The 21,480-nt window shown below is 39.1% G+C and overlaps 20 non-coding genes across 20 annotated transcripts; all 20 read right to left on the bottom strand.

Annotated features, from left to right (window-relative positions):
- Window positions 1-256: 256 nt before the first annotated feature.
- Window positions 257-338, bottom strand: TRNAL-AAG (transfer RNA leucine (anticodon AAG)). Its single transcript has one exon. It is a non-coding gene; the product is annotated as a tRNA-Leu (tRNA).
- Window positions 339-698: 360 nt separating this feature from the next.
- Window positions 699-780, bottom strand: TRNAL-AAG (transfer RNA leucine (anticodon AAG)). Its single transcript has one exon. It is a non-coding gene; the product is annotated as a tRNA-Leu (tRNA).
- Window positions 781-1,001: 221 nt separating this feature from the next.
- On the bottom strand, window positions 1,002-1,083 carry TRNAL-AAG (transfer RNA leucine (anticodon AAG)). Its single transcript has one exon. It is a non-coding gene; the product is annotated as a tRNA-Leu (tRNA).
- Window positions 1,084-1,760: 677 nt separating this feature from the next.
- Window positions 1,761-1,842, bottom strand: TRNAL-UAG (transfer RNA leucine (anticodon UAG)). Its single transcript has one exon. It is a non-coding gene; the product is annotated as a tRNA-Leu (tRNA).
- Window positions 1,843-2,367: 525 nt separating this feature from the next.
- On the bottom strand, window positions 2,368-2,449 carry TRNAL-AAG (transfer RNA leucine (anticodon AAG)). The gene has a single exon. It is a non-coding gene; the product is annotated as a tRNA-Leu (tRNA).
- Window positions 2,450-2,670: 221 nt separating this feature from the next.
- TRNAL-AAG (transfer RNA leucine (anticodon AAG)) lies at window positions 2,671-2,752 on the bottom strand. The gene has a single exon. It is a non-coding gene; the product is annotated as a tRNA-Leu (tRNA).
- A 221-nt stretch (window positions 2,753-2,973) lies between these two features.
- TRNAL-AAG (transfer RNA leucine (anticodon AAG)) lies at window positions 2,974-3,055 on the bottom strand. The gene has a single exon. It is a non-coding gene; the product is annotated as a tRNA-Leu (tRNA).
- Window positions 3,056-4,008: 953 nt separating this feature from the next.
- Window positions 4,009-4,090, bottom strand: TRNAL-UAG (transfer RNA leucine (anticodon UAG)). Its single transcript has one exon. It is a non-coding gene; the product is annotated as a tRNA-Leu (tRNA).
- A 223-nt stretch (window positions 4,091-4,313) lies between these two features.
- Window positions 4,314-4,395, bottom strand: TRNAL-AAG (transfer RNA leucine (anticodon AAG)). The gene has a single exon. It is a non-coding gene; the product is annotated as a tRNA-Leu (tRNA).
- A 69-nt stretch (window positions 4,396-4,464) lies between these two features.
- Window positions 4,465-4,546, bottom strand: TRNAL-UAG (transfer RNA leucine (anticodon UAG)). The gene has a single exon. It is a non-coding gene; the product is annotated as a tRNA-Leu (tRNA).
- A 525-nt stretch (window positions 4,547-5,071) lies between these two features.
- TRNAL-AAG (transfer RNA leucine (anticodon AAG)) lies at window positions 5,072-5,153 on the bottom strand. The gene has a single exon. It is a non-coding gene; the product is annotated as a tRNA-Leu (tRNA).
- A 221-nt stretch (window positions 5,154-5,374) lies between these two features.
- TRNAL-AAG (transfer RNA leucine (anticodon AAG)) lies at window positions 5,375-5,456 on the bottom strand. The gene has a single exon. It is a non-coding gene; the product is annotated as a tRNA-Leu (tRNA).
- Window positions 5,457-5,982: 526 nt separating this feature from the next.
- TRNAL-AAG (transfer RNA leucine (anticodon AAG)) lies at window positions 5,983-6,064 on the bottom strand. Its single transcript has one exon. It is a non-coding gene; the product is annotated as a tRNA-Leu (tRNA).
- Window positions 6,065-6,287: 223 nt separating this feature from the next.
- On the bottom strand, window positions 6,288-6,369 carry TRNAL-AAG (transfer RNA leucine (anticodon AAG)). Its single transcript has one exon. It is a non-coding gene; the product is annotated as a tRNA-Leu (tRNA).
- A 361-nt stretch (window positions 6,370-6,730) lies between these two features.
- On the bottom strand, window positions 6,731-6,812 carry TRNAL-AAG (transfer RNA leucine (anticodon AAG)). Its single transcript has one exon. It is a non-coding gene; the product is annotated as a tRNA-Leu (tRNA).
- A 70-nt stretch (window positions 6,813-6,882) lies between these two features.
- TRNAL-UAG (transfer RNA leucine (anticodon UAG)) lies at window positions 6,883-6,964 on the bottom strand. Its single transcript has one exon. It is a non-coding gene; the product is annotated as a tRNA-Leu (tRNA).
- A 676-nt stretch (window positions 6,965-7,640) lies between these two features.
- Window positions 7,641-7,722, bottom strand: TRNAL-AAG (transfer RNA leucine (anticodon AAG)). The gene has a single exon. It is a non-coding gene; the product is annotated as a tRNA-Leu (tRNA).
- Window positions 7,723-7,792: 70 nt separating this feature from the next.
- TRNAL-UAG (transfer RNA leucine (anticodon UAG)) lies at window positions 7,793-7,874 on the bottom strand. The gene has a single exon. It is a non-coding gene; the product is annotated as a tRNA-Leu (tRNA).
- A 664-nt stretch (window positions 7,875-8,538) lies between these two features.
- On the bottom strand, window positions 8,539-8,620 carry TRNAL-AAG (transfer RNA leucine (anticodon AAG)). Its single transcript has one exon. It is a non-coding gene; the product is annotated as a tRNA-Leu (tRNA).
- Window positions 8,621-8,841: 221 nt separating this feature from the next.
- TRNAL-AAG (transfer RNA leucine (anticodon AAG)) lies at window positions 8,842-8,923 on the bottom strand. Its single transcript has one exon. It is a non-coding gene; the product is annotated as a tRNA-Leu (tRNA).
- Window positions 8,924-21,480: the final 12,557 nt, after the last annotated feature.

Here is a 21,480-nt window from a genome sequence, read left to right as displayed (position 1 = left end):
AACCAGCGCCTTAAACCACTCGGCCACTCTACCTGGAAACAAATGTCACCTCAGACTTATAAGCAAAAGCTTCATATTATTAATCCTAGAAAACAAAATAGATTGATAGAAGTGGGATTCGAACTCACGCCTTCCTAAGAGACTGGTGCCTTAAACCAGGGCCTTAGACCACCCGGCCACTCTACCCGAAAGCAAAAGTAAACTCAGTCTATTAAGCAAAAGCTTCATAATATTAATCCTAGAGGTGAAAATAGGCTGATAGAGGTGGGATTCGAACCCACGCCCCCAAAGAGACTGGTCCCTTAAACCAGCGCCTTAGACCACTCGGCCACTCTACCTGGAAACAAAAGTCACCTCAGACTAATACGCAAAAGCTTAATATTATTAATTCTAGAAAACAAAGTAGGCTGATGGATGTGGTATTCGAACCCCTGCCCCGAAGGGAATGGTGCCTTAAACCACTCGGCCACTCTACCTGGAAACAAAAGTCACCTCAGATTTATAAGCAAAAGCTTCATATTATTAATCCAAGAAAACAAAATAGATTGATAGAAGTGGGATTCGAACTCACGCCCTCCTAAGAGACTGGTGCCTTAAACCAGGGCCTTAGACCACCCGGCCACTCTACCCGAAACCAAAGTAAACTCAGTCTATTAAGGAAAAGCTTCATATAATTAATCCTAGAGAACAAAATAGGCTGATAGAGGTGGGATTCGAACCCACGCCCCCAAAGAGACTGGTGCCTTAAACCAGCGCCTTAGACCACTTGGCCACTCTACCTGGAAGCAAAACTCACCTCAGACTAATAAGCAAAAGCTTCCTATTATTAATCCTAGAAAACAAAGTACGCTGATAGATGTGGGATTCGAACTGACGCCCCGAAGGCAATGGTGCCTTTAACCAGCGCTTTAGACCACCCTACCACGCCACCCGAAAGCGAAAGTAAACTCAGTCTATTAAAGAAAAGCTTCATATTATTAATCCTAGAGAAGAAAATAGGCTGATAGAGGTGGGATTCGAACCCACGCCCCCGAAGAGACTGGTGCCTTAAACCAGCGCCTTAGACCACTCGGCCACTCCACCTGGAAACAAAAGTCACCTCAGACTAATAAGCAAAAGGTTAATATTATTAATTCTAGAAAAAAAAGTAGGCTGATGGATGTGGGATTTGAATCCACGCCCTCGAAGAGACTAGTGCCTAAAACCAGCGCCTTAGACCACTCGGCCACTCTACCTGGAAACAAAAGTTACCTCAGACTAATAAGCAAAAGCTTAATATTATTAATTCTAGAAAACAAAGTAGGCTGATAGATGTGGGATTCTAACCCACCTCCCGAAGGGAATGGTGCCTTAAACCAGCGCCTTAAACCACTCGGCCACTCTACCTGGAAACAAAATTCACCTCAGACTTATAAGCAAAAGCTTCATATTATTAATCCTAGAAAACATAATAGATTGATATAAGTGGGATTCGAACTCACGCCCTCCTAAGAGACTGGTGCCTTAAACCAGGGCCTCAGACCACCCGGCCACTCTATCCGAAAGCAAAAGTAAACTCAGTCTATTAAGGAAAAGCTTCATATTATTAATCCTAGAGAACAAAATAGGCTGATAGAGGTGGGATTCGAACCCACGCCCCCAAAGAGACTGGTGCCTTATACCGGCGCCTTAGACCACTCGCCCACTCTACCTGGAAACAAAACTCACCTCAGACTAATAAGAAAAGCTTCATATTATTAATCCTAGAGAACAAAATAGACTGATAGAGGTGGGATTCGAACCCACGCCCCCGAAGAGACTGGTGCCTAAAACCAGAGCCTTAGACCACTCGGCCACTCTACCTGGAAACAAAAGTCACCTCAGACTAATAAGCAAAAGCTTAATATTATTAATTCTAGAAAACAAAGTAGGCTGATAGATGTGGTATTCGAACCCACGCCCCGAAGGGAATGGTGCCTTAAACCAGCGCCTTAAACCACTCGGCCACTCTACCTGGAAACAAAAGTCACCTCAGATTTATAAGCAAAAGCTTAATATTATTAATTCTAGAAAACAAAGTAGGCTGATAGATGTGGTATTCGAACCCACGCCCCGAAGGGAATGGTGCCTTAAACCAGCGCCTTAAACCACTCGGCCACTCTACCTGGAAACAAAAGTCACCTCAGATTTATAAGCAAAAGCTTCATATTATTAATCCTAGAAAACAAAATAGATTGATAGAAGTGGGATTCGAACTCACGCCCTCCTAAGAGACTGGTGCCTTAAACCAGGGCCTTAGACCACCCGGCCACTCTACCCGAAAGCAAAAGTAAACTCAGTCTATTAAGGAAAAGCTTCATATTATTAATCCTAGAGAACAAAATAGGCTGATAGAGGTGGGATTCGAACCCACGCCCCCAAAGAGACTGGTGCCTTAAACCAGCGCCTTAGACCACTTGGCCACTCTACCTGGAAGCAAAACTCACCTCAGACTAATAAGCAAAAGCTTCCTATTATTAATCCTAGAAAACAAAGTAGGCTGATAGATGTGGGATGCGAACTCACGCCCCGAAGGCATTGGTGCCTTTAACCAGCGCTTTAGACCACCCTACCACGCTACCCGAAAGCGAAAGTAAACTCAGTCTATTAAGGAAAAGCTTGATATTATTAATCCTAGAGAAGAAAATAGGCTGATAGAGGTGGGATTCGAACCCACGCCCCCGAAGAGACTGGTGCCTTAAACCAGCGCCTTAGACCACTCGGTCACTCTACCTGGAAACAAAAGTCACCTCAGACTAATAAGCAAAAGGTTAATATTATTAATTCTAGAAAACAAAGTAGGCTGATAGATGTGGGATTCTAACCCACCTCCCGAAGGGAATGGTGCCTTTAACCAGCGCTTTAGACCACCCTACCACGCTACCCGAAAGCGAAAGTAAACTCAGTCTATTAAGGAAAAGCTTCATATTATTAATCCTAGAGAAGAAAATAGGCTGATAGAGGTGGGATTCGAACCCACGCCCCCGAAGAGACTGGTGCCTTAAACCAGCGCCTTAGACCACTCGGCCACTCCACCTGGAAACAAAAGTCACCTCAGACTAATAAGCAAAAGGTTAATATTATTAATTCTAGAAAAAAAAGTAGGCTGATGGATTTGGGATTTGAATCTACGCCCTCGAAGAGACTAGTGCCTAAAACCAGCGCCTTAGACCACTCGGCCACTCTACCTGGAAACAAAAGTCACCTCAGACTAATAAGCAAAAGCTTAATATTATTAATTCTAGAAAACAAAGTAGGCTGATAGAGGTGGGATTCTAACCCACCTCCCGAAGGGAATGGTGCCTTAAACCAGCGCCTTAAACCACTCGGCCACTCTACCTGGAAACAAAAGTCACCTCAGACTTATAAGCAAAAGCTTCATATTATTAATTCTAGAAAACAAAATAGATTGATAGAAGTGGGATTCGAACTCACGCCCTCCTAAGAGACTGGTGCCTTAAACCAGGGCCTTAGACCACCCGGCCACTCTACCCGAAAGCAAAAGTAAACTCAGTCTATTAAGGAAAAGCTTCATATTATTAATCCTAGAGAACAAAATAGGCTGATAGAGGTGGGATTCGAACCCACGCCCCCAAAGACCACTTGGCCACTCTACCTGGAAGCAAAACTCACCTCAGACTAATAAGCAAAAGCTTCCTATTATTAATCCTAGAAAACAAAGTAGGCTGATGGATGTGGGATTTGAATCCACGCCCTCGAAGAGACTAGTGCCTAAAACCAGCGCCTTAGACCACTCGGCCACTCTACCTGGAAACAAAAGTCACCTCAGACTAATAAGCAAAAGCTTAATATTATTAATTCTAGAAAACAAAGTAGGCTGATAGATGTGGGATTCTAACCCACCTCCCGAAGGGAATGGTGCCTTTAACCAGCGCTTTAGACCACCCTACCACGCTACCCGAAAGCGAAAGTTAACTCAGTCTATTAAGGAAAAGCTTCATATTATTAATCCTAGAGAAGAAAATAGGCTGATAGAGGTGGGATTTGAATCCACGCCCTCGAAGAGACTAGTGCCTAAAACCAGCGCCTTAGACCACTCGGCCACTCTACCTGGAAACAAAAGTCACCTCAGACTAATAAGCAAAAGCTTAATATTATTAATCCTAGAAAACATAATAGATTGATATAAGTGGGATTCGAACTCACGCCCTCCTAAGAGACTGGTGCCTTAAACCAGGGCCTCAGACCACCCGGCCACTCTATCCGAAAGCAAAAGTAAACTCAGTCTATTAAGGAAAAGCTTCATATTATTAATCCTAGAGAACAAAATAGGCTGATAGAGGTGGGATTCGAACCCACGCCCCCAAAGAGACTGGTGCCTTATACCAGCGCCTTAGACCACTCGGCCACTCTACCTGGAAACAAAACTCACCTCAGACTAATAAGAAAAGCTTCATATTATTAATCCTAGAGAACAAAATAGACTGATAGAGGTGGGATTCGAGCCCACGCCCCCGAAGAGACTGGTGCCTAAAACCAGAGCCTTAGACCACTCGGCCACTCTACCTGGAAACAAAAGTCACCTCAGACTAATAAGCAAAAGCTTAATATTATTAATTCTAGAAAACAAAGTAGGCTGATAGATGTGGTATTCGAACCCACGCCCCGAAGGGAATGGTGCCTTAAACCAGCGCCTTAAACCACTCGGCCACTCTACCTGGAAACAAAAGTCACCTCAGATTTATAAGCAAAAGCTTAATATTATTAATTCTAGAAAACAAAGTAGGCTGATAGATGTGGTATTCGAACCCACGCCCCGAAGGGAATGGTGCCTTAAACCAGCGCCTTAAACCACTCGGCCACTCTACCTGGAAACAAACGTCACCTCAGATTTATAAGCAAAAGCTTCATATTCTTAATCCTAGAAAACAAAATAGATTGATAGAAGTGGGATTCGAACTCACGCCCTCCTAAGAGACTGGTGCCTTAAACCAGGGCCTTAGACCACCCGGCCACTCTACCCGAAAGCAAAAGTAAACTCAGTCTATTAAGGAAAAGCTTCATATTATTAATCCTAGAGAACAAAATAGGCTGATAGAGGTGGGATTCGAACCCACGCCCCCAAAGAGACTGGTGCCTTAAACCAGCGCCTTAGACCACTTGGCCACTCTACCTGGAAGCAAAACTCACCTCAGACTAATAAGCAAAAGCTTCCTATTATTAATCCTAGAAAACAAAGTAGGCTGATAGATGTGGGATTCGAACTCACGCCCCGAAGGCATTGGTGCCTTTAACCAGCGCTTTAGACCACCCTACCACGCTACCCGAAAGCGAAAGTAAACTCAGTCTATTAAGGAAAAGCTTGATATTATAAATCCTAGAGAAGAAAATAGGCTGATAGAGGTGGGATTCGAACCCACGCCCCCGAAGAGACTGGTGCCTTAAACCAGCGCCTTAGACCACTCGGTCACTCTACCTGGAAACAAAAGTCACCTCAGACTTATAAGCAAAAGGTTAATATTATTAATTCTAGAAAACAAAGTAGGCTGATGGATGTGGGATTTGAATCCACGCCCTCGAAGAGACTAGTGCCTAAAACCAGCGCCTTAGACCACTCGGCCACTCTACCTGGAAACAAAAGTCACCTCAGACTAATAAGCAAAAGCTTAATATTATTAATTCTAGAAAACAAAGTAGGCTGATAGATGTGGGATTCTAACCCACCTCCCGAAGGGAATGGTGCCTTAAACCAGCGCCTTAAACCACTCGGCCACTCTACCTGGAAACAAAAGTTACCTCAGACTTATAAGCAAAAGCTTCATATTATTAATCCTAGAAAACATAATAGATTGACATAAGTGGGATTCGAACTCACGCCCTCCTAAGAGACTGCTGCCTTAAACCAGGGCCTCAGACCACCCGGCCACTCTACCCGAAAGCAAAAGTAAACTCAGTCTATTAAGGAAAAGCTTCATATTATTAATCCTAGAGAACAAAATAGGCTGATAGAGGTGGGATTCGAACCCACGCCCCCAAAGAGACTGGTGCCTTATACCAGCGCCTTAGACCACTCGGCCACTCTACCTGGAAACAAAAGTCACCTCAGACTTATAAGCAAAAGCTTCATATTATTAATCCTAGAAAACAAAATAGATTGATAGAAGTGGGATTCGAACTCACGCCTTCCTAAGAGACTGGTGCCTTAAACCAGGGCCTTAGACCACCCGGCCACTCTACCCGAAAGCAAAAGCAAACTCAGTCTATTAAGCAAAAGCTTCATAATATTAATCCTAGAGGTGAAAATAGGCTGATAGAGGTGGGATTCGAACCCACGCCCCCGAAGAGACTGGTCCCTTAAACCAGCGCCTTAGACCACTCGGCCACTCTACCTGGAAACAAAAGTCACCTCAGACTAATAAGCAAAAGCTTAATATTATTAATTCTAGAAAACAAAGTAGGCTGATAGATGTGGTATTCGAACCCACGCCCCGAAGGGAATGGTGCCTTAAACCACTCGGCCACTCTACCTGGAAACAAAAGTCACCTCAGATTTATAAGCAAAAGCTTCATATTATTAATCCTAGAAAACAAAATAGATTGATAGAAGTGGGATTCGAACTCACGCCCTCCTAAGAGACTGGTGCCTTAAATTAGGGCCTTAGACCACCCGGCCACTGTACCCGAAAGCAAAAGTAAACTCAGTCTATTAAGGAAAAGCTTCATATTATTAATCCTAGAGAACAAAATAGGCTGATAGAGGTGGGATTCGAACCCACGCCCCCAAAGAGACTGGTGCCTTAAACCAGCGCCTTAGACCACTTGGCCACTCTACCTGGAAGCAAAACTCACCTCAGACTAATAAGCAAAAGCTTCATATTATTAATCTTAGAGAACAAAATAGACTGATAGAGGTGAGATTCGAACCCACGCCCCCGAAGAGACTGGTGCCTAAAACCAGCGCCTTAGACCACTCGGCCACTCTACCTGGAAACAAAAGTCACCTCAGACTAATAAGCAAAAGCTTAATATTATTAATTCTAGAAAACAAAGTAGGCTGATAGATGTGGTATTCGAACCCACGCCCCGAAGGGAATGGTGCCTTAAACCAGCGCCTTAAACCACTCGGCCACTCTACCTGGAAACAAAAGTCACCTCAGATTTATAAGCAAAAGCTTAATATTATTAATTCTAGAAAACAAAGTAGGCTGATAGATGTGGTATTCGAACCCACGCCCCGAAGGGAATGGTGCCTTAAACCAGCGCCTTAAACCACTCGGCCACTCTACCTGGAAACAAAAGTCACCTCAGATTTATAAGCAAAAGCTTCATATTATTAATCCTAGAAAACAAAATAGATTGATAGAAGTGGGATTCGAACTCACGCCCTCCTAAGAGACAGGTGCCTTAAACCAGGGCCTCAGACCACCCGGCCACTCTACCCGAAAGCAAAAGTAAACTCAGTCTATTAAGGAAAAGCTTCATATTATTAATCCTAGAGAACAAAATAGGCTGATAGATGTGGTATTCGAACCCACGCCCCGAAGGGAATGGTGCCTTAAACCAGCGCCTTAAACCACTCGGCCACTCTACCTGGAAACAAAAGTCACCTCAGATTTATAAGCAAAAGCTTCATATTATTAATCCTAGAGAACAAAATAGGCTGATAGAGGTGGGATTCGAACCCACGCCCCCAAAGAGACTGGTGCCTTAAACCAGCGCCTTAGACCACTTGGCCACTCTACCTGGAAGCAAAACTCACCTCAGACTAATAAGCAAAAGCTTCATATTATTAATCTTAGAGAACAAAATAGACTGATAGAGGTGAGATTCGAACCCACGCCCCCGAAGAGACTGGTGTCTAAAACCAGCGCCTTAGACCACTCGGCCACTCTACCTGGAAACAAAAGTCACCTCAGACTAATAAGCAAAAGCTTAATATTATTAATTCTAGAAAACAAAGTAGGCTGATAGATGTGGTATTCGAACCCACGCCCCGAAGGGAATGGTGCCTTAAACCAGCGCCTTAAACCACTCGGCCACTCTACCTGGAAACAAAAGTCACCTCAGACTAATAAGCAAAAGGTTAATATTATTAATTCTAGAAAACAAAGTAGGCTGATGGATGTGGGATTTGAATCCACGCCCTCGAAGAGACTAGTGCCTAAAACCAGCGCCTTAGACCACTCGGCCACTCTACCTGGAAACAAAAGTCACCTCAGACTAATAAGCAAAAGCTTAATATTATTAATTCTAGAAAACGAAGTAGGCTGATAGATGTGGGATTCTAACCCACCTCCCGAAGGGAATGGTGCCTTAAACCACTCGGCCACTCTACCTGGAAACAAAACTCACCTCAGATTTATAAGCAAAAGCTTCATATTATTAATCCTAGAAAACAAAATAGATTGATAGAAGTGGGATTCGAACTCACGCCCTCCTAAGAGACTGGTGCCTTAAACCAGGGCCTTAGACCACCCGGCCACTCTACCCGAAAGCAAACGTAAACTCAGTCTATTAAGGAAAAGCTTCATATTATTAATCCTAGAGAACAAAATAGGCTGATAGAGGTGGGATTCGAACCCACGCCCCCAAAGAGACTGGTGCCTTAAACCAGCGCCTTAGACCACTTGGCCACTCTACCTGGAAGCAAAACTCACCTCAGACTAATAAGCAAAAGCTTCCTATTATTAATCCTAGAAAACAAAGTAGGCTGATAGATGTGGGATTCGAACTCACGCCCCGAAGGCATTGGTGCCTTTAACCAGCGCTTTAGACCACCCTACCACGCTACCCGAAAGCGAAAGTAAACTCAGTCTATTAAGGAAAAGCTTCATATTATTAATCCTAGAGAAGAAAATAGGCTGATAGAGGTGGGATTCGAACCCACGCCCCCGAAGAGACTGGTGCCTTAAACCAGCGCCTTAGACCACTCGGCCACTCTACCTGGAAACAAAAGTCACCTCAGAAACGTACTTGTTGGAAAATAAATAATTGGAAAATAAATAAAACTAGTGGTGATTCCTACAAAGTGGACAATGATTTCAAAAACGTGAAATGGGTCTATTTTCAAGATCTTCTGTTCCTTAAAGATAATTTTGAAAAACCACAGTACGAAAACTAAATTAAATAATTAGTGGTTTATATTTAATTTTAAATGTTTCAATTGAAGATTGAAATCAAATTAAGAAAGTGATCATTCTGATAATGACAGTGGTAAAGATGACTCTGCTTCTAACTCTCACTGTGCCGCATCAAACTCAAACAGAAGAGACACTGAAGTGGTGCATAGTTACCTATTTTTTTAAAACAGGGTTCGTACAAAATGTTTCAATTGAAATTCCCAGACCTTTCCAGGTTTTTCTCATTTTCCAGGTTTTTCTCATTTTACAGGTTGTAATAGTTGTAATATAAAACAAAATTATTTTCCAGCGTTCTTTTGAACATGAAGGCCAAGAGTATACGTTTCAAGTAGAGATTCAAGAAGAGAATACAGATGTTAATACACCTTCCGATGATGCTGGCCTTACCAAAACTAAGACAAATGTGGACATTTTAGATGAACCTTCTAGTAGCAGTCTATCAAATAAGTTCATAAATATAGACTCAACTTCAAGTGATAATACCAAAAAATCTACAAGTGCGAAACCCCCAAATTCTTTCAAAATCAAAAAAAAACTTCTAAAAAAGCTTTGAATCAAGATGACTTATTGCGAGAAATGTGCATGATTAACAAGTAAAGTAACATTGATTAAATCCAAACTCGAGTTAAATTTGTATTTAAATAATCACTTATGATATACAGCGAATTAAATAGAACTGACTCCGAAAAATTTGCGGAATATGTTGCCACTTTAATGGAGGCAGTTCCACCTGAGAAACGAAGAAAGTGTGAATTACATATAATTCAATATATTAACGAGTGTATTGAGTGATAAACAATATGTTTTATTTTCATTAAAAGTTATTTGATCTTCTATAAAACTACTTATTAATTCTTTCTTTGTAAAGTAATTGGTCTTGGTAATCTTAACATGTCCCACTGCCAATCCACTTCACCCTCTGGTGAATAGAAGTAGTTTGCGAATGCATCCCTCATATCTCTTGCAATTTCACATGAGTTACGAGCAGCTGTTGCTCTTTGTTTCAGTAGTGCTCTGGCAGGCGCGTCCATTAAGTGGGCTTCCCAATCTCCTACTATAATATTCCCAAGTGAATCCTTATAATCACTGTATGTTTTAGGACAGTATTTTTTATTGGGCCTATTTTCTTCCTCGACCAAGAGGAAATTGTGCAGAACAATGCAAGCCTTTACCACTAGGTCTACATTTTCTGGTTTGAGTACCAAGGGCATTCTAAAAACTCTCCACCTGCTAGCAAGAATGCCAAATGCATTTTCACTGCACCTTCTACGAATAAAAATAATTTTTTAGATCGGCATCAGATTCAATTACATTTTGATTTTTACCTTGCTCGACTTAGTCTATAGTTGAAAACACGTCGTTTGTTATTCAGTTGTTTCTGCGGATATGGTCTCAAGAAATTTGGGAGCAACTGAAACGCCTCATCCCCTAATAAAACATGGCCAACCCTAATTCGCGATCCTGGCAAAAACTGATCCTTTGGGAACGCAACAGTTCCATTTTCAACCGCTTTTCCAAAGGCCGTGCTCTTGAAAATCCCTCCATCAGAATTGCATCCATATGCTCTTATATCCACGGTCAAAAAGCGATATTTTGCGTCCACTACCGCCATCAAAACAATCGAATTAAATCCCTACAGTAAAATAAGGGATAATATCAAGGATTAGACTCCCTTTACATTGAAAAATAGATGCATCTGTTTTGAGTCATACTTTGTAATTGTAGAATTTGCTTCCACTGTTTGATGGCTGCTGAATCGCGATATGCTTCCCGTCGACTGCACCACAACACATTGGGAACTTTCAAATTTCCTCATAGTCCATAGCGGCGACTTTCCACGTGGACGACGTTGGTTTCTTTTTATACCATTAACAGTATATTACATATTTAATAATTATGCATTAAAAGTAACGATAAATTCTGGCAAATAGAGTGGCTGTAACACGTTCCATAGAGCTGCAGATGTTTCTTTCATTATGTTGTGACAGGTTGTTATTCCAAGTCGAAACCCGTATGCCAATGAGCGTAGGCTCTCTCCAGTTGCTAGGAACCTAAACATGTTCAACTTTAATGAAACCAGAAACTTTTTCGTTTAACCATATATTTCTTTCACCTCAATGTCACTGCCAATCTTTCTACGGCTGATATAGGTTTTCTCCCAAGGGTGTATTTCCGGATACTAGGAGCCACCAGAGAAAATAATTTGTCGTAATCTTCAGGAGACATTCGAGTAAAATTACGGAAATATGTATGGTCATGTTTTCTCATTGCGCTCATCTATTAAAAACAACATCATTTGTAAGGGATATTATGCTTGTCAAAAAAACTTACCAGAGTTTTATAATATCCTTCTTTTCGTCGGTTTTGCCAAATAGGATGTACCCACCATCTTTTAGTTGAATATTTTGGCTTATTTGATAAGTAAAGCCAATTTAAAATAATTTTCTTTCTCATAAGTAACTTTCGCCGTCTTTCACCGATAGCTATGTTTTCTAAACAATTTCGCCTCTGCGATAGATGTCGCTAGATATGCCGACTGATTATTTCTCTCGTCTTTGAAAATGCACCCGCGAGAAAACTGTTGCTAGAACTTACTTTTGCGAAAAACAAAATCGCGTAGACTACTCGCTCTGGACTCTCTTCTCGCGAAAGAGCAGCGAGAAGAAATTTTCTCGCTTGATTGAAAACGCGCCTTTACACGTCGGCGTGACAATTCAAATTGTCAACTAGAGGCCCGGGTATACGGACCCAAGGAGTTAAAATAAGAGCATCATCCGCGTTATTCGGAGAAGGAGGTTGTGGTGGCGGTGACACGTTTACTTCAATTGGATAGTTATTGTTTCGTAGAGGTGGAAGATCCTCTTCCAAATATCGAAAAGGCGACGGAGAAAACGGGGTGTCAACACCGTGTATACAACTAAAGACAGAGAGAGCCACCAGATTTAAAAGGTGAGTTAGTAATATTTAAAGGATAATACTAAAGCATATTTAACGTACCAATCAGGAAGTCCGGAACAAGTTCGAGAAGACACGTTTCCTTTAACCTTTGCTTGAAAATACTTTTCTTTCGAACAGATTATACTAAGCAAAATTCTCGAATGATGGTCCCGAAATAGGTCTTAATTCTCTTTATCTAAAAGAAGAGGGATAGTAAAAAGAGGGTTACCAAAATCATGTGGTCTTTTTGACCACCGATTAAGTTTATTTCGGTGGTAGAATAAAGGACTAGTAGAAGCAAAAAAAAGGGTTTTAAGATTTACATTGACATGAATGTATGTATGCATGTTCGCTAAAGAACTCCGAGTAACAACCCCATCTCTTTACTTTTGGTGGACGAAGTAACCACTATTTGATCCTTCCCCCTCAAAAGAGAAAGTTGTCAAGTTTTTTTTCCAAAGAGTAGGATAAAAAGGTATTTTTAGGGAAGACTTTGTTGAAAATAGAAGAAACAACCCCCACATTATATGTAGGTCAAGAAAAGTTTGTCAGCTTATATGTAGGTCAAGAAAAGTTTGTCAGCTTATATGTAGATCAAGAAAAGTTTGTCAGCTTATATGTAGATCAAGAAAAGTTTGTCAGCTTATATGTAGGTCAAGAAAAGTTTGTCAGCTTAATGATAACGTTGGTGGTAAAGGTTAGAGCAGAAGAAGAATTTAGTTAATAGTCAAGAAGCAGATGTCTTTTTTCTTACAAAATACCTAAAAAAAATTATTTGGAGCGTTAATTATATATTTAATAACATTTCTCATTTTTGATTCATTCGTATTATTATAAAGTTTGAAGTAAGACGTATGATAATACCTTTCGAACCTCCCGCATTGATATTGTTAGCCGGTAGCTCCGGTAGCGGTAAAACAGGATTCTGTTATAGAATTATTAAAGAATTAGAATATATGTTTAAACCTAAAATTGATCAAATTGATTATTATTATTTGGAATGGCAACCTTTTTATGACGATATCAGGCTTTCATCGTAAAAAAGGAGATTGAATAGGTAAAATCAAGATTTGAACTAATTAGTTTCAGGTTTTCATCGTAAAAGATGGGACTGAATAGGTAAAATCAAGATTTGAACTAATTAGCTTCAGGTTTTCATCGTAGAAAAGGGGATTGAAAAGGTAAAATCAAGATTACGTTCCCTTAAAACCTATTGTTCCTATAAAGTATTTCCCTGGACACCTTATGGTAATTATTGAATTTTAAATTGGTTGACTAATTACAGTCAATCTAGGTTTTAAGCTCAAAAGAAGAAAGGCTTAATTTTAAAATGAATCTAGTTTTCATCGCTAAATTGCTAATTGAAAAAATTCGCTTAAAACCTTTTTCTCTATGATTGTTCCTATAAAATATATCCATGGGAACCTCACGGTATGGAAATTATTGAATATTAAACTGCTTGACTAATTATAATTAATCTTAGTTTTAAGCTCAAAAGAAAGGCTAAATTTAATTCTCAAGAGAAATATTTTTTATTTTACAATTTTTTCAATTACTTTACTAAGTATCTCCAACATTGCCCTCCGCTCCTGTTGTTCTAGATTAAATTTTTCTTCTCTTTCTTTCCCTTTATCATCTTCCTTCTTTTCTTGCAAATTTAGTTCTCTCTCCCGTATATTGAGCACTCTTTCTTTCAACTTTAGTTCTTTCTCAATTCTACTTCTGCGGCATTTTTTTCTCGTAAATATTGGAAAACATCTTTTCTAGGCCTTTTTGTGTTCATTGAAACCGATTCCTGAGTTTCATTCATATCTAAAGCAAGGAAAAATTACATTAACAGGTGCATAAAATTACTAATTAATATATCTTACCATTAACGGGTGTCCTTGACAGTAAAGCCAGTTTTCTTAATTCGATTCCCTTAGCTGAATCTTCAGCTTCCTTGCGCTTCTTTTGATTACCATGCGACACCAGAACAATGTTACTCATGGCGTTTTCCCACTCTTCTCTTAGTTCCTTTAATTCTTGAAGTAGTTCTTCTCTTTCAGTAACTTCTCCTTCCGTGCCAGACTTACGAAGGTGTTTGTTATCTTCTTTAATGAAATCAGACAAAAGAAGAGTTGTTCTCTCTCTGCACCTCCTTGAGCAAATGTTTGGATAAAAGGTTTTCAACTTTTCGGCCACATTGGCCCAAGCACTCGAAGGTGACTTCAAATTGTATGGATTTGTCAGCAAAACTTCTTTTAACAGTCTGATGTCAGCAAGACAATTAAACCTAAACTGAGGTTTTTTAGTACCATCGGAAGACCCGTGAACATTTTTTCTGTGAAATAAATTTGATTAGTTGAGAAATAGTAACAATTTAATTGTAAACAACAGAAAACATTCTACGGAAACTTACTTTTTATTCCCCTTTTGAGGTGAATTTTCTTTTTCCTCAATTTCATATTCTTTGCCATTAATTTCCGTTAAAAACCTTTCTTCTAAAGGTTCCATTATCACTTCCTGGAAACTATCGTCACTGAGATCGTCAAAATTTGGCTGAATTAATTTTGAAGTATTATTACTTACTCTAGAAACAAACATCTTTTCGATGCAGCGAAGACTGAATAAATAAAAATGGCGGCGACCAATGAGTGAGAACAGTCGCTAGATTTTCGCTCTAGATGGCGCTATTCACCGCTATATTTACGCGTTTTGTCGTAGTATGCTTTCTGGCAAGCTTAACGATAAAACCTACGGGTACGTGTAAACTTTTCACACTTACCCGTACGCGGTTTGGAGGGGTCAACTTAAACTGTCTATTCTGTTAAGAATTAAACGCGTGAATCCCGAGAAAGTTATAATTAAAATGTTTATTCAAAAACTTTTGCGCCATGAAAGTTAGATTCGATCCTATTGTTGTAATATATTTCATACATTACGAAAACCGAATAAATTTCAATCAAATCAATGTTTTAAGTTTTAAACACCGAATTATAAAAATTGGTAAAGTTTTAGAACCAGTATTGGTCAAAAAATAAATAAACTTAAAAATATATAAATAAATAAATATATATAATAAATATATAAATAAATATATATATAATAAATATATAAATAAATAAATATATATATAATAAATATATAAATAAATATATAAATAAATATATATATAATAAATATATAAATAAATATATATATAATAAATATATATATAAATATATATATAATAAATATATATATAAATATATATATAATAAATATATATAAAATATAACTTTTATCTTAATTTGTTCTTTGTAATACTAATATACCTACTACAGTCTTGACAAAACGTTTTTAGTGGTGATAGTGTGGGGTGTTATTTAGCTTTTTCCAAAACATTTCGTGTTAAAAGTAAAAATCAATCAAAACGTTTTCGATCATTTACATTACATTTGATCAGGGATAGATAGACTTTTTTAAGACGGAATAAACAATGTTTGGCCTTTACTTCAGACCGACTCAAAAACGAGTATATAGCCCCTGCCTTCAACACGTAACCAAAAAATTAAATTATTTTATTGGCTCACTAAAACTACGTATTGGTGACGTTGCTGACAAGGAGGGGCAAAAATACTTAATTCCTGTTTACCTCTGTCGCTATGACTACGACCCCTCTTGCGTTGTACCATAGCCCACTCGATCACGCGCGTCACGACGCAAGCTGCTCGCGCTATAGCGGGAGCGCGGGTCGAGTGGCCTATGGTTGTACAGATAAGCGTCTTCTTAGGGGCTCAAAATCGAGCCGTCTAAATGCGAGGGTCCGATAATTATTCGGGAATTGTTTTTTATAGCAATTAAGAAGGTAGTCAGTGAATTTGGTGCCGGTGTTTTGGATTTGGAGTACATCTGTAAGGGTGAAAAGTGTTCGCTAATTCTTTCTTAAGCCAAGCATGTCTACTATCCTCATGATTTTGTAAACGAATTTGATGAAGCTAACCAAGGCTTAGTGAATGGGCAGGAGTTTTGTGAGCTTAGTGTTTGGTTAAAACCTGTTCGTGCTGTAATATCTATGAAGACTTTTACTCAATTCTAACTCACTTTTAATTTTCTTGGGTCTTCCCCGTTTTTTTTTTCACTTGCAAGCCGTATGTCTTGCGTAACTTCCATTTTTAAACAATGTTATTTCAAAAATTACAACCCGAGCCCATTCCAACTTGGCAGACGACGTTTATTTGACCCGGATAGTCATACAACGCCATAACGAAAATAAGACCCGCCTCTTCTTTTATATCCCTCTGTCACGGGTAAGGGGGTCGTGGACTTGGACGCGCACCTCAATAACCCTGTTACCCATTCCGTCTTAAAAAAGTCTATCTATCCCTGATTTGATAAACACGAAATCGATCTTTTAAAAGTTCTAAAATCCCATATGGGGAATTGAATAATCCACTGCAACGAAATCAGTCGTTTACGTGACATTTTTTGACACGAAAAGAGTAATTTGAAATGCATTGAGGAAAATTTAGCTAAATTTATCAAAATTAATTGAAAAAGTACCATTTTCAAATCGGTGTTTCACAAATATGGTGATTTATGGCTTTGGTAGGCATGACTGAGCTTGGGTCCCTAAGAAAAGAATTTATTACCTTTCATCAGTTTTTAGATTAATTGGAATTTATTTTGTCCTTTCTTCAATTGAAGGCATTCCAGGAGGTCTATGACCTTAAAGGGGGCGAGTCTGAAACCTAAAAAAAACTTATTCCCTTTGTCCTTTCTTTAATTGGCCATCCACCAGGTGGTTTAGGACCTAAAAAAGGGAGGGGCTGAACCTTAAGAAATGAATTTATCACCATCTGTTTTTTATTTTTACGTAAACACGTTCAGACGTGTCTTAATGGGTTTGGGGGCATGGAGTGATTTATGACTCGCACAAGCGTGTTAAGATATGTCCAAGTTTATGGAATTGCGGGGGAGGGTGATCTATTTTTCTAATTATATCACGAGAGTATAACAGGCCCGGTCACTCTAGCTTGCCATCAGTTTAGTTCTGACCTCTGTTAATGCAAGCCAAGAAATCTTCGGTCCCCAAACAATTTTGAGTTTTATTCCGTGTCCATATTTTTATCTTAGTGCTTTAGTATATTTCATTTTTAACTTAGTTTTTATAAGTGTTTTAGTATTTTCTTTTAATTTAGTTTTTACAAGTGTTTTAGTATTTTCGTTTTTATTAGTATTTTAGTGTTATTGTTTTGAGATTAGTGTTTTCGTTTTATTATTTAGTATAGGCCTATTCAGTTTTATTATTAGTATTTTGTGTTTCTTGTATTTTGAATTATTAAAATGGCCAAATCCAATGTACAAATTGCGTTTCTCAATGAGGATGATAGCTTTTTATTCGACTTTCCAGGCTCGTTAAAAATAGCATTTTTAAATGCCAATGACACGTTTTTGCCAGACTATTCAACCCCAAAGTTTATGGCTATCGATAGCCCTTCTTCACCGTTATGGCCTCTGGAATAAGCATGCAGCGCGTGAGGTTGCCCCAAGGCACTCGCCGAGGAAAGGCCATTTATATCTGTAGTTTCAAGACTTTTGCCAGGGAGAAGAAATGTATTATTCAAATCAAAAACAACGTTCGGTTATGGGTCCTACATGCTTTAGTTTTTGCTAGAGTACACAGGGAGCATACAATGCAACCCCTTGACAAAAGCCTCGAGGCGGATTTCAAAACCCTATCGTCTCGATATTAGCATAAAATCAGGAGAGAGGCTTAGGAAGACCCCGTGCTAACTTCACGCCGTTGGAGCGACGAACCAACTACAATGTTGGCCAGGGCCGAGGTTGGCATCTATGGTTCAGCTCGAATTAACGATGAATTGCATGCCATCCTTCTGTTTTCAACCTATTCCGCTATTAAAAGTAAGCGCAGGCCTATAAAGAACTCGTACAGTCGCTGCTTGACACGAAGCATTCTCCAAGGTTACCGGCATCGACAACGGCCTGTGCTTCGGCTACATCTCCTTTGCCTACGCGATCTCCGGCAAGTTCTTATGAGACTATAGTCGAGCCTGAGCCCGAACCTATACCATCACCTTGTCAATGCGTTAGGCTTGCGAGCTCCGAGAATGGCATATACGATTTGCTACGTATTACTACCGATTTCTTCGCTAACCTCTCTCTTCGTCTAAGTACGGCAAAAGGAAAAAGTTATTCCTGATCATAAACCCAGTATTCTCCATTGGTGGGGATAAAATCCCGATGGTGACGTTTAACGCCTTACTGGACTATTTGCGCCTTACATTCTCACCTAATGGCGTTGGCTTGGCAAACTTCGGGGATTAGATGACCTACGAGCATCTGGGTTAAAACCAAATCAAAAAATCCACATGCTTCGCAATTACCTTCTACCACGATTCATTCACTTGCTCACCATGTGCCAAATAACCATCGGTTCACTAAATGCCTTCGACCGACTGACGAAATCGTTTGTTCGGGGCACATTGGCCTTGCCTCACTACTCTCCCGTAGCGTTCTTCTATGCTTCATGTAAGGATGGCGGCCTTGGATTACTTTCTGCGCGATATTCTATTCCGCTTTATTGCTTTAATCGGTTAAACAACCTGAAGAACAATGACGCGCCAGCAATTACGGCGTACTGTCGTCTACCGTCTTACCAAACACTGCTTCCTTCCTGGCTCCAAAAGAGCCCACCATATTAGCCGTGATGCACTATTGGAAAACCAACTTAAGAGACAACCGTCTACGGTGCCGGCCGTAATTCCCATGGGTACCACCTTGACGTGGTGGTGGGGCTTGCGTGCAAGTGATGCGCGTCGCCGGTAGAGTTACTCATGCCGGTTGGTTATCGTGGAGTTGCTATTAGACTTAAAATTAAGCAATATGGGGAATTTAAATTAAATAATCGGAAGGCTACGTATTAAATAAAACGTACCTTCAGAATAAGAATTGGGTAATTGTAGGGTAATACGAATTTTTTGATTACTTTATCCTTACATTTAACGTTTTTCTGCATAGTTTTTAAAATGGCTGAGAAAGAGTTTACGGCGAAATATCACCCGTGGAATATTATTCTAATGGTTGCTGGATGTTCAGCACAGAAGTGGCAACGATATATTTCTAGTTTATTTTTTAAACAAAGCATCATTTTTCCAATCCAGATGTCAGTGATAGGCGCGTTTGGTTATTTAAACGGGATTCCACCTCAAATAATTTGCGATGCCCCGAGTTCAATAAAGTTGCTCATATTTATGACAACCCCTATAAAACATAGTTTTATTGTATCAATTGTGGGACAACAGCTCTGATGTTAAAATGTCTATCGGGAGCTACTCCTTGAAAAATAATAATTTCTGTTTTTTAAATGGCAAGAGGTAAATTGTTTCTAACTAACGTGTTAAGACCACGCATTTTAACTATTTAATATTTTTATCGTATATACGATTGGCTATTAGTTTGACCTGGTGTGTAGAAGAAGAAGATGATGATGATGATGATGATGCTGCTTCGTTCGTTATTTTTAAATAGTACTTCGTAAAACTACTTATAGGTGGCGCTGGCTCCATAAATTTCTTGTCAACTATTTTTAGCCACATCGTAAGATATACTTCTAAGATGAGGCTCTTAGTTTGGCCTGCCCTGTTGTCATTCTCGCAGCAGTAGTAGTAGTGCAAAAAATTTTGTTCGTCATTGAAGAAACAGTGAATATTTATTGTAGTTTGGATAGCGAGAGTACGTAAACGATGTGGCTTAATTATGGGCTATACCATCTTGTTTTTAATAGAATTCCTTCTGATGATTTGGAGAAAAACGCTCGTTTACTAGGCATTTATGATACAGATTTAGCATAATCATCTGAAATGTAATGTTTTCAATTTCACTTTTAAGCCAATAGATCCGTCGCCTACTTAAGTTACTATTGATTAGCTTTGACACTTAATTTCTTATATGGGAATCCCTTAACCAAATAAAATCATTGGGTAAGCTTATTGCTGTTCACTTAAAGGGACGACGAATGTATTCACTACCACTAAATGGCTTCATTGCTCTATAATTAATTTTTATTTTACATGTACCTTATTGAACAGAAATCGAAGCTCGCCGGCACCTGTAATAGTTTAGGATTCAGATGAAATTGACGAGGCAGATGAACTCCAATAAGGCTCTTTCATCAAAAAGTAAGTAATTTTGGTGGCGACAGATGTTTGTTTGAATTTTATATATTGTCAAACCGTTCATAAAGTACAATGTTTGGAATAGTTATTTTTAGATACGCCTTAAACAGCGTTAAAGTTTAAAAATTAATATTCTATTCCTTTCTTAATTTTCAAGTAACGAAAAAATGTTTGATGTGGCTGCTGGTGGCGCTGAGTCACCTGAAAAAACTGAGGATAATTCAGTTTACCAACCAAACACTCCTTGTAAAGGAGCGGAAAAGGCTGGTGTAATCAGCACACCAAATATAGCTTCGGTAAACGAAGAAGATGATGATGAAGATGAAGATGTTTTTTCCAGCGGAAATTAACGGAAAAATTATTACAACTAAAAACTGTCTGACCTGTTATTAAAGATTATAGAATGATTTGTACTTGTCGTTTCTATTTTGCGCCATCTAGCGATGAGCGCAAAATATTGGGGAGCATAAACGGAAAGTTTAACTTCTCCTTCGTTTCGTCTTCGTCACACCGCTTATTGAACGGCGTCGAAAACCCCGCCTAAAATTTTCACCCTCAGATGTCAGTCAACTCTAGCTTTAGAATATGTATACAGTACGCAAACAGAAGGGCAATAGCAGAGCTAGCCGTAGCCCAGAGGTAAAGCGCTCGACCGTTTTTTCCTCGTGGATTGTTTTAAAACCCACGCTAGCGCGTTCGAGCCTGCCTTGAAATTTTGGTTAAAATTTTTTATTTATTTTAAGCTATTTAATTCATTTCAAAATATTATTTTAAATTATATAAATTATTTATTTTAAATAATATGAAAGAATAATATTTTAAATAGTAATTTGAAGTATAATTTTAAATATATTTTGGAAAATGCCAGGTGTTGATTTCGCTAAAATATGCGAGATGTCGCCAGTGTTTCCACTTTGCGGCGAAAAGGTCCGTTTTTGGCGAAAATCGAGTCTGTGAATTATTGACTGTGGAGCTACTCTTCTTAATGCGATTTCTACATTAATTAGTCCAGCGAGATAACCAAATGTTTAATTTTATTTCATATTTATTGCTTTATTATAATAGGAGATAGGACTCATAATCTGTGCTTAATTTATACGAGATGTGGCGCAAAATTGTAATGGTCCTCTTGGGACCCTTGTTATTAAGACTAATGGATACATTTCTGTACTAAGTGTTTCAACTCGATTATTTACTATATTATTAGCACATTGGAAACCACACGGAGTAATGTAAAATTATTTTTGCCCAAGTATAATATTATT

This window comes from Phalangium opilio, unplaced genomic scaffold (genome assembly GCF_054372755.1).
Source record: "Phalangium opilio isolate 3A_F unplaced genomic scaffold, DU_Popi_V2 ptg000039l_1, whole genome shotgun sequence".
Taxonomy (NCBI): Eukaryota; Metazoa; Arthropoda; class Arachnida; order Opiliones; family Phalangiidae; genus Phalangium; species Phalangium opilio.
The sequence above is the reverse complement of the archived record's forward strand: the minus strand, read 5'-3'. Positions and strand labels throughout refer to the sequence as shown.